A 14,123-nucleotide genomic window follows, 5' to 3' on the forward strand; every position below is an offset into this window, starting at 1 on the left:
TGACTCAAACATGCTATGCCTATAATTGTCAATATCTCCTCTTACTACACAGCCTTACTATATAGGATTTTTTGTTTCAATCCTTACTATATAGCGATGTCATTCTTTTTATATAGCCTCAAGAGAAGCTCAAATTAAACATGCTATGCTCATAATTGTGTACATCTCCTCTTCATGCTTATGTTTGGGTTTTATAAGTGTAGATGGAAGGGGCGAGTGGAAGCTCATCCGATGATGCGCCAACGCCCGGGAGCACGAAGTGGCTTACGGAGAGGTTATATTGTCATTGCACTCATTGCAGGCGAGAAGTACGATATCAACGTCGTATTATCATGCGCCACTTGCGGATGTATGGGGAGGAGCCGGAACCAGTACCCCCCGTTGGTGTTGCACATGTTGATGGATCATCGGTAAGTCAAAGCTATTTAAGTTCGCAATCTTATTGTATACCCGGAATTAGAAGATCTTCTATTTACACGAATGAGCTTATGACAGGATGACGAGGGTGACGAGGGTACACATATACCTTCTCACTTTCAACAAGACTATAGTCTCCCAGATGACGACGAGGGTATGGTCGACATGATGGATTCCATTTTTAGGGGCACTACATCCCACGTACACGTGATGTCAGAGTCTGAGGTGAAAATGCGAGAGTTGCAATCAACACAATTGTACGAGGGTGCCAGGATGTCTAAACTACGTGCTTGTCTCTCAATCTTGAATCTACAAGTACAGTATGGGTGGTCGGAGACAAGTGTCTCGGCCTTAATGAGGTTAGCCCTTGCATTAATTTGATTAACTCATTATTTGGATATTGTTTGTTTTGAGAATCATCATTTGGATAGTGTCTTTGTCATAGGTTGCTCCAAAAGATGTTGCCTGCACCAAATACCATGCCCGCATCAAGAGATGAAGCGAAAAAGATGCTAACAATGGTGGGTATGGATTATGATACCATCCATGCTTGCCGTAATGATTGTATTCTCTTTCGTCGTCAGCATGGAGATTTGGCTAGTTGTCCAAAGTGTGGGGAACAACGATATAGAGATGACTTGCAGGGTGAGAGGATACCGGTAAAGGTCTTAAGACACTTTCCCATCATTGCAAGAATACAACACATGTTTCGATGCAAATCCATAGCGGAGTTGATGACATGGCATGCATCTCATCGGTCCACTGATCACACATTGAGGATTCCCGCAGATTGTGCGGCTTGGAAGCACATAGATAATCAGTGGCCGGACTTTGCGAGAGAGCCACGCAACTTACATCTTGGGCTAGCCATGGACGGCGTGAATCCTTTCGGGTTACGCTCAACATCTTGGTCGACATGGCCCATAGTCGTGGTGAATTACAATATCCCACCATGGCTAACAATAAAAAAGGGACACCTCATGCTTGCACTACTTGTGCTAGGAAAGTACAAGGCAAGAAACATGGACGTGTACATGGCACCTTTGATAGAGGAGTTACAGATATTATGGAGAGGAGTGCAGGTCTTTGATATTTCCAGAGCTCCTAGGCATACCAATGATATTTCCGTCAGGGGTATCTTGATGTGGACCATGCATGACTACCCAGGATATGGAGAGTGCGCAGGTACGTGGTTATGTCTTTACATGTACAATGAGGGATTATGCTTTTTTTACTCTCTTTTGCACGCATGTCTTGTACTAACATATTCATGCACGCGTGCAGGGCTTGCTACAAGTGGGTACCATGCTTGTCCTGTTTGTGGACCCGCTCTGAAATCGCTTGCACGCTACTCCAAACACATGAGGAAAAATGTTTATGAAGGTCATGCTCGATACCTTCCGCTCGACCATCTCGCACGTGGAGGTCAGCTTGATCCACCACCATCATATTTAAAAGCAAGTGATTGGATTCAAGCTTGGAGGGAGAATGGAGAGGAACCTCCTCCTGGTATGAAGAGGCTATCGATCTTTCACGAGCTTCCTTATTGGGGTCAGTTACAAATCAATCATCTCTTGGATCCCATGCATATCTTTAAGAATGTGGGGGCTACCATTTGGGCACACTTGGTTGGTTCCAAGGACTCGAGAGGAGTGCGAGAAGACTTGCGTGCTATGAATAGGATGTCTCGTTTGTGGCCCCAAGTGCATGCTTCAGGAAAAGTTGTCCTCCCGAAAGCAACGTGGATCCTCTCTACGAGGGAGGAGGCAGCGATCAAGGCAGACATTGCCTCTTTTCAAACACCGACAGGGTACATGCGTTGCTTGAAAGGAGCATTTTCAAAGGACAATAAGCTTAGTGGCCTCAAGTCCCATGATTGGCACAAGGTCTTACAGGTATTCTAAGTAGAATTAGTGTACCGATAATAGTGATGCATTAGCGTAATTATTATTATGTTATATTGTTGACATGATTTCATTGTTGCTTTGATAGTTCATCCTTCCAATTACAATAAAAGGGTGCTTACAAGAAGATGTTAGAAATGCTATATTCAAGATCTGTGGTATTATGAGGTATGCTTACTATCAATTCGCATTATCTATTTTCTTCATGGACATGTGAAATAGGTGGATATTTCAAATATCTTACATATGCATGGACATGTGAAATAGGTGGATATCTCAAAAAGAGATCTCTATATCGAGCATCGAGAAGGCTAGGGTGGAATCCATCGAAGCCGTATGCTTGCTTGAGAAGCACTTTCCCTCAAGCATTATGACAACTCAAGTCCACTTGCTTGTGCACATAGTTGATGAGGTGGCTATAGCAGGTACCGTTCATAATCGATGGATGTTTTTTCTCGAGCGGTTTATGAAAACTTTAAAGGGGTTTGTAAGACAAAGAGCAAGACCAGAAGCAAGCATGGCAGAGGGATGGCTTGTGCAAGAGTCATTAGTATATATCACAGAGTTTCTTGCATCCACGGATCCTGATATGCCGCAAGCTTGGCACAACAAGGATGATGATCGCATCATTGGCGAGGTCCCCCAAGGAAAAGGAATTGAAAGAAAGATGAGCGAAGAGCAAATGGAGAAATTCAATAAGTTTTGTATCCTCAATAGCCCTGAGATGCAGAAGTGGATTGAGAGATATGAAGTGGCCAAAGCAGAAAGAATAAATGCAAGGACGAGATTCAGAGTAATGTACAGGCGATCACAACCATATCCACGAGATCTGGCTCTTCTCCCTACTCACATGTCACTTGATTGGCTACAACTAGCTATACGTAAAGCCGAACGTGATGGAGAGACAATAAACGAGCGCGAGCGGGAGTTATCATCTGGATGTATGGTGCATGTAAGTTTCTTATCTCTTGATGTAATTAAGTAATTATTTGTGGCAATATATGCTATAAAATAGGTGCATCTTCATTGTTTTAATGATGCTCTTTTACAGTACAAAAAGTACAGTGCATTATGGTCATATGGACGACATTTTCGCATAGAACGCATCAATTCAAAGAGAGTCACGTATGATTGTGGAGTCATGGCTAACTTCACACAAGATAGCCGAGCAAGTGCTTCGGATACCAATCTTCTCTCCTCACAGTTGGATTATTGTGGAACCATACGCGACATCTATGAAATTGATTTCAGACGATTTACTATTTTCATTCTTGATGTAAAATGGTTTAGAACTACTTACAACGGTCCCCATGCAACTGTGAGAAAAGATGGTAGCGGTCTCTTTGCAATAGACTCCACCAAACATTGGACCGATGAAAGTGATACTTTTGTTCTTCCCGAGCACTGTGAGCAGGTGCATACTAATGATTTAATTAGTCGAAGCTTTCGTTTTTTAAGTCCATTGATATATATATAATTGACGACATTTGGCACGTGATTTTTCATCTTCAATATAGGTGGTTTTTCATCCGGATCGTTCTGATCCAAGATGGTGGTACGTGATCCAAGTTGCACCACGAAGTAAGCAGATTTTTGAAGATCGAGATGTGGATATGGAGATGCCACTACCAAATCCGGATCCAATTGATGAATCTAGCGAAGAAGATATAGATCACCATATGAGGCAAGAGGAAGATGCGCATAATGACATCGCACGGGAGGAGGATGGAGATCACGATATTGACGAGGAAGACAACAATCATCAAGATCAATCACCACACTTAAGCTTAATTGAAGAAGATGATCAAATACTTTTAGGTGAACGTACGATGCTAGAGTACGATGATGATATAGGAGATCAACTCGGTATAGAGTTGGAGATAGACTTGCTTGGCGCCTTAGACTTGGCTCAAGATGAAACAGTTGATGTAAATGCTCTTATTTAATTTGATTTTTCTCATCTCCAACTTGGACATGAATATATGAGCTTCAAAGGCTTGATGTACATGCTCTCATTTTTTATTTCTCTATGAGCTGAAACATGTATGAAAATTTAAAAAATTTTGTCATTGGAAGAAAATAAATTTTAAGGCTAAAAAAAAAAAAAAAACCTCTCTGTAAAACGTCGCTATAATATAGTCTCAGTGTCGCTATATAGCGACCTTTAAAAGTCGCTATATAGCGACTTTTACTAAGGTCGCTATATAGCGACCTTTAAAAGTCGCTATATAGCGACTTGTACTAACGTCGCTATATAGCGATGCTTATTAAAAGTCGCTATATAGCGACGATTTACGACACCCGATTTTTATACCGACGATTAACGCTAAGCGGGCGCTAATCGTCGGTACGTAAACGTCGCAATAGGATGCGTGTGTAGTAGTGGGTCATCCTTAGGTCTTCATCATCTCTCCATAGTTGTGGGAGAGAGCTATCCACATCAACAAGAAACTCAGAAATATATACAAGTGACTCTTGTACCAACCAACCCTTGGCCATGCTACCTTCGGGTCTTGCATTTTGTCTCACGAAGCCCTTCAATGTCTTCATGAAGCGCTCGAGGAAGAACAACCATCGTGCATGTATAGTACCGCATATAGCAATCTCATCCACCAAATGTACTATGAGATGTAGTTGGCTTGTAAGAATAGAACGTGGAAATGTCTCCTCCACTAAACAAACTGCCTCCACTGACATAACTCGAGCATTCTCAAGCGTGGTGGGATCTATTTCCTTTGAGCTCACATACCTCACAAGCTCGCCCATCTTGTAAATACAATCTTTCACGTTCTTTGATGCACCACGTGAAATGCTAGTAGGTAGTATGAACTGAACCCGCGAGGAGGTGGTTGATTAGTTGCTTATAGCTATTCACTCACAAATTTGAAAGGAAAAAGATATTATGCATATAAAATACTTACTTGGAGCATCTTGTGCCAATCATGACATTTCAAGCCATATAATTGCTCTACACCTCTTTTCTTGCTCTTTGTAAAGGCTCCCTTCAAACACCTCATGCATCCAGTGGGAGTAGGAATTGTAGTAATAGCGCGCTTCACCGTCGCCATCTCTAGCTTTGATAACATCCACGGTGCACGAGGTAAAAAAACACGCCCATTTGGTCTCTCTTGAGGCCAAGATTCACGCATCCTCCCTGTGGTACGTAGATCCTCCCTTATGCCTGCCGAATCTCGTGTCCCATTCAAATGCTCCCAAATGGTAGATGCCACATTCTTGAAGATATGCATGGGATCGAGCACGTGATTGATCTTGAGGTGGGACCAATATGGTAAACGATAAAAGATGGAGTATCTAAACAAAATAAAGTGTTAGCGTGCAATCTTCACTTTCAACCAATATAGCCAATCTTTACTTCTTGCCAATAGGTACAAATCCTTACCGGCTCATGCCAAGTGGTGGAGGAGTCGTGGAACCGTCCCAAATTCTCATCCAATCTCCCGCAGTGAGTGATTGTGGGAGGACTTCATTCCAAGGGGCAACATATCTAGGATGATCAGGTGGGAGAAATCGATGGTGATTCTCATAGATGACCTTATTCAATGCGTCTGCCCGTGAGGCAACTATCGAAGGACCACAAACAGGACATGCATGGTAACCCGATGTAGTGAGACCTGAAACAATAGATGCAATTAAGAGTGGAAGGTGAGTTTAGGGTGCCACGTCCTTTGCCTATTCATAATTAAAAAATGCAATGCTTACCTGAACACTCGCCATAGCCTGGGGAGTCATGCATCGTCCACATCAAGACTGCTTTGCAGTTGAAGTCTCGTGATGAGGGAGGCCTGCTCACATCATGCACCTCGATACCTCTCCAAAGTATCTCTAGCTCATCAATCAAAGGCTCCAAATAAACATCAAGGTTTTTGAGTTTATGTTTCCCTGGAATTAGAAGGGATAGCATGACATGTCCTTTCTTAATAGCCATAGAGGGTGGAAGATTGTAATTCACCAATACCACTGGCCATACACTGTAAGACGTGCTTTTGAGACCAAATGGGTTCACACCGTCCATACCCAATCCAAGTCTCAAGCTCCTAGGTTCTTCCTTCAAGCTTGGCCATGTGTCTTCAATATGCTTCCATGCAAGAGAGTCCGCGGGAGTTCTCCACTTGCCATCGGTTGATCGATGGGAGGAATGCCATGACATGAGCTCTGCAATAGATTTGCACTTTGAACATATGTTGGATGCGAGTAATTATGGGAAAATGTCGCAATACCTTACGAGGCACATCCAAGGTTTTGAGATCTGCTCTATATCTTGGCTCTCCACAAGTAGGACACTCTCTTGCATCCTTATGTAGTCCACGAAACAAAACGCAATCGTTGACACATGCATGGATGCGCTTGTAATCTAATCCTCCAAGAGAGGTCACATGTTGCCTTGCCATATCTCTTGAGGTCGGTAATTTATTCTCCCTTCGAAGCATTTTACACAATAGCCTGCACGTGAAGACCATAAATGAGAAAAAGCATTCGAGTAATTGACCCACGCGCATAATTCACCATGTTTGGAAAATCGACTTTAAAGCTTACTTAAGTAATGCATTCAAACTTGCATTGCTCCATCCATAGATGGTTTGCAAGTTTAGTAACTCAAGGGAGGCACGTAGAACAGAGAATGTGCACCCTTCAAACAGTGGAGTCGATGCTGCGGTAAAAAGATCATCCTCCTCCATGCTATTATCCCTCCCTTGATGGACATATAAATCCCGCACCATATCATCAAACACCTCCTCCTCCACGGCTTCATGAGGTAATGGTGGAGGGCTACTATCACCATCACTCCATGCATCCGTAATGGTCCCTCCTGAAGATCCCACCTCATATCGCCGACGCTTCGCCTCCTCACGACGGGCATAGGGTAACATGTGCGGGTGTGGCACTGCATCCTGTATCAAATTAAAACGGGATCATAACTCAAACATATGAACACCCATAGGTATCTCAATCAACCTTAACTTACAAACCCTTACCCTGTTTACAGTCACATCCCATTCTCCATACTTTGAGATATGATTGAGCATAATCCTGCGTGCACGATACATGTTTCCTCGACATCGATCACACAGACATTTGATTTTTTGCTCCAACCACATTTTGTGATGGTGGATACGGAGGGATTCATCCTCACTGGAGCTGCTTGTTGAAGATGGAGACATCCTACAACTAAACAACCCACCAAATTTGCTCTTCTTCAAATGCTTAACTTAAACTCTGTGTTGCGTCTATCGCCGCGTCTATAGTTGCATCTAATATCGCGTCTAACTGCACGTCTAAACGTGTGTCTACTCTATGTATTTAAATGCGCCTATAGATGCACTAATAGACGCGACTACAGACGCATCTACTCTGTGTATTCAGACGTGACTATAGATGCGCTAATAGACGTGACTATAGACACGGCTTTTAAACCTGCTTTTCGGCGCGCCGCTCGCTTTGCTTTTCTTTTCATTACTTAAACTTCGCGAGCGGCTTTCTTCCTTCTTTATTAGCAGTTCTATAGATTCGAAGCTTAAGAGAGAGCCTCCCATACACAGTTCCAAGCTTTCACTCAAGAGAAAGGGACCGTACCTACACCCAAGAGTCGGCACTACAGAGTCCGAGCCACCCCACACCACTTGAGATCACCCCAGCGGAGTTCGCACAGCCGTCTTATGCCCTGTCTTATGCCCCTTCCCCCGTACCATCTTATGCCCCTTCCCCCATGCCGTCTTATGTTCCTTCTACCATCCCGTCTTATGCCCCTTCCCCCATGCCGTCAGGAGGTCCTTCTGTCTCGGCGAGCCGTCAACGTACTCCCCAGCTGTTGAGACTCAGTTCTCCAGCTACGAGTGGTCAGCGTAGTCCCGTGCAGTCCCCAGCTACGAGTGGCCAGCGTACGAGCTCGACACGATAGGGTAGTAGGCGTAGTAGCAGGGAGAGCGGTGGCGGATGCATGGCACAGTGCTTTGGGCCATGTGGCGGTGAGGAGGAGGATGATTCAGATTATTTAGACGTGCCTCTGGGTGATGGTACGATTTATTATGACATCACTCAGACAGGAGGCATCTTGATGGATGCGCGGGGGAAGGACATCATGGCCTTCATGCGCTCTGTAATTGCTAACAATTACAGAGATTGCTTTATCCACTATAAAGACCACCCAAAGAGGTTGGCTAATGAGACCCTCGCTACTGTTCGCTCTACGTATCCTAACCCCCCCAATTGCTAGTTCACGAATAAATGGGGGAAGTCAAAGATTGTTATGATACTTAGCAATAAAAGATCTTCCCTTAAGAGGCAGGCACTAGCGGAGCTTGCCAGGCTTGAGGCAGGTCAACCTCCAAGCGGCCCGCCCCACACCACTCACAAGCGTGAGTGGAAGAAGGCGATGAAGTCAGCGAGGGAGTAGCCCAGTCTGCAGCACGTGGAGGCACGGAGGATCCAGATGGAGGAATATGGGAGCGCGCACTTTGGAGCAGGCGGTGTTGAATCATGGGAGGCCCAATTTGTAAGTATCGATCTCAAATTATATTGCTTATGTAGTTTATTAGGAGATTGGTTGTTTCTTTGTACTAATCCCTCCACAAAGTGTATCGCGGTCATGCAGCTTGAGATCATGGGCAGATACCCTACTCCAGTGGAGACAGCCTACCACCACCACCATCGCAGAGGAGATACATGGAGGCACTTCTATGATGACAGGTTGATTACTGAGGAGCAATATACCCGAGCTACTGGACAGGCCCCCCAGGTATTTGAAAGTAATTAAATAATGCCAAAATTATAAGTAAAGATTTGATTTTTCATACATTGATATATGTTGTCCCTTGTTTACAGGCCCGTGCACAAGACGATGAGGAAGAGGAGGAAGGAGGCGCAGAAGGGAGCGTGGAAGGGAGTGAGGACCTAGAGAACATAGATTTGTCGTATAAGTAATGCTAGCTACTCTTTTTTGTACTTAAAGCCACTGGCTTGGCTTCGTGCCTCTTGTATATAGACTCCTCTTATTTTTTGTACTTGAAGCCACATGACATGGCTTAGCTTCCTTATTTTTTGTACTTGAAGCCACATGACGTGGCTTAGCTTCGTGCTATATGTATATACAAGCACTTTTTTGAGCTTCCAATTTTATTGCATTTTGGAGTTGTAATATTTTATTTGGAATTACAGAATGTGGATATGGGATTCTTGTAACTATATAGCATACACAACATACACATTATTCTGTAAAATTTATATATAAAAAAAAGGCGCGTCTATCAGTGCGTTTAAAAATGCGTTTATATTCGCGTCTGTCTGTTCGTTTTGCGTCTATACGTGCGTTTATAAAATCGTTTATAAGCGCGTCTATTTACGTGTCTTTGTGCGTGTCTATACGCGCGTAAGTCTGATATATAGATGCGCAATTAGACGCGGATCTCCAGACGCACAAATAGATGCGCAAATAGACGCACCTGTAAGTTTTCATTTTAGTTCATGAAATGCATCTGTGCGCACGTCTATGGGTGCTTTGTCTTGTTGTGTCCCTATGTCGATCTCCTGGTCTCATGATCTTCAGCATAGTCAGTGTCACAGTATCCATGCAACCGTGGATGACTTCCTTTGTATTCTATCCCAAACTGTCTTATACCTCTGATGTATCTCAAGACTCTTTTGGCCGCATTCCAGTGAGACTATTTTGGATTTTCCATAAACTGTGCTAGTGGGCTTACTGCATAACAAATATCTGGCCATGTGATTGTCAAATAAATAAGAGATCCGATGAGCTGCCTGTAGTATTTGTCATTGACTATAGGCTTTTCTGAATCTTTAGTAAGTTTCAAACTCTGTTCCATGGGAGTGGCTGCAATTTTGCAATCTGCCATATGAAACTTCTTTAGGAGACTGTCAACATACTTGAGCTGACTCATAAATGTGCTATCTGAATCTCCCCAGAACTCAATTCCAAGACAATAGTGCATAAGTCCAAGATCTTTCATGTCCAACTCTGCAGATAAGTCTTGTTTTAGTTTTTTGATGAAGCTATCCTTGCTTCCTGTCACAATCAGATCATCTATGTACAAAAGTGCAATAGTAATGTCTTCCCCTTGAACTTTGTAGTAGAGAGTATGATCTGCATTGGATTTCATGTATTCCAGATCAGCAAAATACTTGTCAATTCTGCTATACCAACTTCTAGGTGCTTGTTTTAAGCTGTAGAGGCTTTTCTTGAGATGGCAAACCTTTGTCTCCTTTCCTGGTTCAACATAACCTGCAGGTTGTTGCATGTAGACTTCCTCGTCTAGGTAACCATTGAGAAATGCATTCTTGACATCGAGTTGATACACATTCCATTTATTGAGTGTCACTAGTGATATCAAGAATCGTATGGAATCCATCTTTGCTACTGGAGCATAAGTCTCATCATAGTCTTGACCATATTGTTGTGCAAATCCTTTTGCAACTAATCTGGTTTTGTATCTCTGAATACTACCATTTGGATTGTTCTTCACTTTGTATACCCATTTGTTTGCTATGGCCTTCTTTCCTGGTGGAAGGTCGCATAATTCCCAAGTATTATTCTTATACAAAGCTTCCATTTCTTCATTCATAGTAGTTTGCCATTCTGGCTTGTCTACTACGTCTTCGAAGTACACTAGCTCTTCTGTAGCCATGATGGTAGTCATAAGAGCATAGTTGGTGGTTTCCACCTGAATTGCTTTGCCTTTCTGAGCATATGTCAATCTAGCTAGAGGTCTGCTTTCCCTAGTAGACCATCTGAGCTGCTGTGGCGCTGCTTGGAGTGCTACTGGCAATTCTTGCTCTTCTTCATCAACCTGTTTTGTAGATGACAGTGAAGTCGATGCTTCTATCTCCTATGTAGGTAAGGTTTTCCATTCTGATTCCTCATTAAAGATTACATTTCTGGAGATAATGACTTTGCAGTTGATGGGATCATACAATTTGTATGCTTTTCTTTCCTCACTGTAGCCAACCATGATGCATTTCTGTGAGTTCGCATCCAATTTCCTACGATGATCATCATGTATGTGGGCATATGCTATGCAACCAAATATGCGGAGATGCCCGATACATGGCTTGTGTCCAGTGAATGCTTCATAAGGAGTCATACCTTGTATGGTTTTGGTAGGAAGCCGATTAAGCAAGTAGTTAGCTGTAGCTATTGCTTCTGCACAATACTGATTCAGAAGATGCTTTTCACTAAGCATTGCTCTAGCACTGTCTGCTAAAGTCCCATTCTTCCTTTTAGCTATTGCATTCTACTGAGGAGTATCTGCACATGTGAATTGTCTTCGTATGCCGTGACTTTTGCAAAAGTTCATGAATGCTGAAGACATGTATTCACCTCCTCTGTCTGATCTCATGACTTTGATCTTTCTGCCTGTCTGGTTTTCTGCCATGGCTTTGAATTCTTGAAATCTGGAGAACACTTCACATTTCTCTTTCAGAAAGTAGACCCAACAATATCTGCTATAGTCGTCGATGAAGGTCAAGTAGTAAAGTGAACCATTGATGCTGCGGGTCTGGGTATAACCCCATACATCTGTATGTATCAAATCAAGAATACCTCGTGCACGAGAGGTGATTCTGACAAAGTTGGTTCGCTTTTGTTTGCCAAAGCAGCATGCTTCACAAACCTTTCCAAGAATCTGTAGCTTCAGAATCCCAATTGCCATATTCTGATTCCTGAGATCTAACAAGTACATGAAATTGACATGACCATATCTCTTGTGCCATTTTGCATATAGTGGCATCTGTTGCATTTGAGCTGACATGGCATGCTTATCTGGTACTGTAGCTAGCATTCTATATAAGTGTCCTTCCTTGACACTTTTTGCTTCTAGCTGACATCTTTTGGATTTGTCTCTAATAATAGATTCATCACCGTCGAATATGACTTTGTAGTTGTGTTCCGTCATTTGACCTACTGACAAAAGGTTCTTGCTGAGCTTCGAAACATAGAGCACATTTTTGACTAATCCTTTTGTACCAGTGAAATTGTTCATAGGGATAACACCTATCCCTTGAACTAGATTCAGTGTATTGTCTGCAGTGTAGATGACATTTTTCTGTCCTTCTAATGGTTTCATCTCTGTGAACCATTCCTAATGATTTGTCATATGAGATGATGCACCACTGTCTATGTACCAAGGATCCTGTTCCACTTGGTCGACTTGATAGCTGAAATCCTCTTTGGGATTGAAATCAGTGTCTAGGTGCTGTCTAGGTGCATTGTATTAGTCTGATGCAATTTCTCACTTGCAAGAAACATATTTCCATGTTCATTTGCAAAATGACTGTGACTAGAATGTCCACCATGATGATTTCCTCTTCCTCAAAAATTCCCTCGATTATGGATTGACCATCTTGGTCGTACTGCTTCTTGTGGCAATCTCTTTCATAGTGTCCAAACTTGTGACAATAGTTGCATTGAATGTTTAACACATTGGTGGATGCATTCCCTCGTCCTTGGAATCTTCCTCGATTGGAATGATTTCCTCTTTGCTGATTCTGATTTTGCTGAGGATGATGCTGATGCTGATGTTGATGTTATGCTGACTTTGATTTTGTTGATGATGACCACTATTCTGGTATGATCTACCTCTGTTTCTACCTTTTCCTCTACTTATGTCTAAAGCTATGAATGCTTGATCATTAGAATGACCTTTACGTGCTTGAATGGCCTCAGTCCTGAGTTCTTCACCGAGTAGAACTGACTGAAGTTCTTCTAGTGTTGGAATTTGCCATTGGATGGCAATACTCTAGACTAGATTCTCGTATCCTTCTCCTAGTCCATTCAGGATTACTTGAACCATTTATGTGGGATTCATAATCTCTCCTACTGCTGCAAGTTGATTGTTGTAGTCTTTGATGCAGAGTACATAAGCATGACCGGCTTCACTGCTGTTGCGGAAACTCTGGTTGATCTGGTTTCTCAGGGTGAGAATCCTGGATGTGTTCTTAGACTCGTAGAGAGCTGCGAACATATCCCATTCTTCTTTTGATGTCTTGATTGTGTTGAGCTATCCTAGCATGACATCTTGCACATTCTGCTTGATCAGGTGATAGGCATACTTGTCTTTCTTATCCCATTCTGCTTGAGCTCGAGCAATGGCAGGACCTGCTACTGGTGCAGAAACTATTTGTGTAGATGTAGATCCCGATGTAGATTCCATTGATGGTGCTGTGACAACAAATGAAGTAGAGCTACTGGTGGCTGGATCGGCCAATGGTCTAGGTGTAGACCCATCGACATACTCCCATTTGTCCTAAAGCACAAGAATGGTCTCCATTCGGTATTTCCATGTACCATAATTGGAGTTGTCTAACTTAGCAGATGCCTCTAGATTGAGGTTGCTAGTCGACATGGTGCAAAAAATGTACTCAAAAAGTGTCCTGAAAATCTCTGTATGAATCAACTGCAAATACACTGAAGATGCCAAGTGAAATCTATGTAGCGTCACTGAAGATAGAACTGCAGTATATAAAATCTGATCTGTGTTACAAGGCTTGTGGCAATGATGCTGGGAATAGCCAAGAGGCTTTACAAGGCTGAAAATGATGTGCATGATGCCATGAGATAGCCGAATAGGCTTTACAATGGTGGCATGTGTGTGTGAAATCAAATGCTATCTGCCCACTAAATGAATCTGCAATGCCTCTGAACTCTGAAGTCTGCTCACTGGACTAATGAACGTAAGGTTTCAGGTAATGTAATGATGTGAGATAAGATGTGAGCATATGGACGGACTCCGAGTAGGTACTAGTCGGGAATTTTGGGCATGGCTTAGATTGGCA

The sequence above is a fragment of the Dipteris shenzhenensis genome, chromosome 15, assembly GCF_047967505.1.
Source record: "Dipteris shenzhenensis isolate YYH24624 ecotype China chromosome 15, Dip_SZ_1.0, whole genome shotgun sequence".
In the NCBI taxonomy this organism is placed as follows: Eukaryota; Viridiplantae; Streptophyta; class Polypodiopsida; order Gleicheniales; family Dipteridaceae; genus Dipteris; species Dipteris shenzhenensis.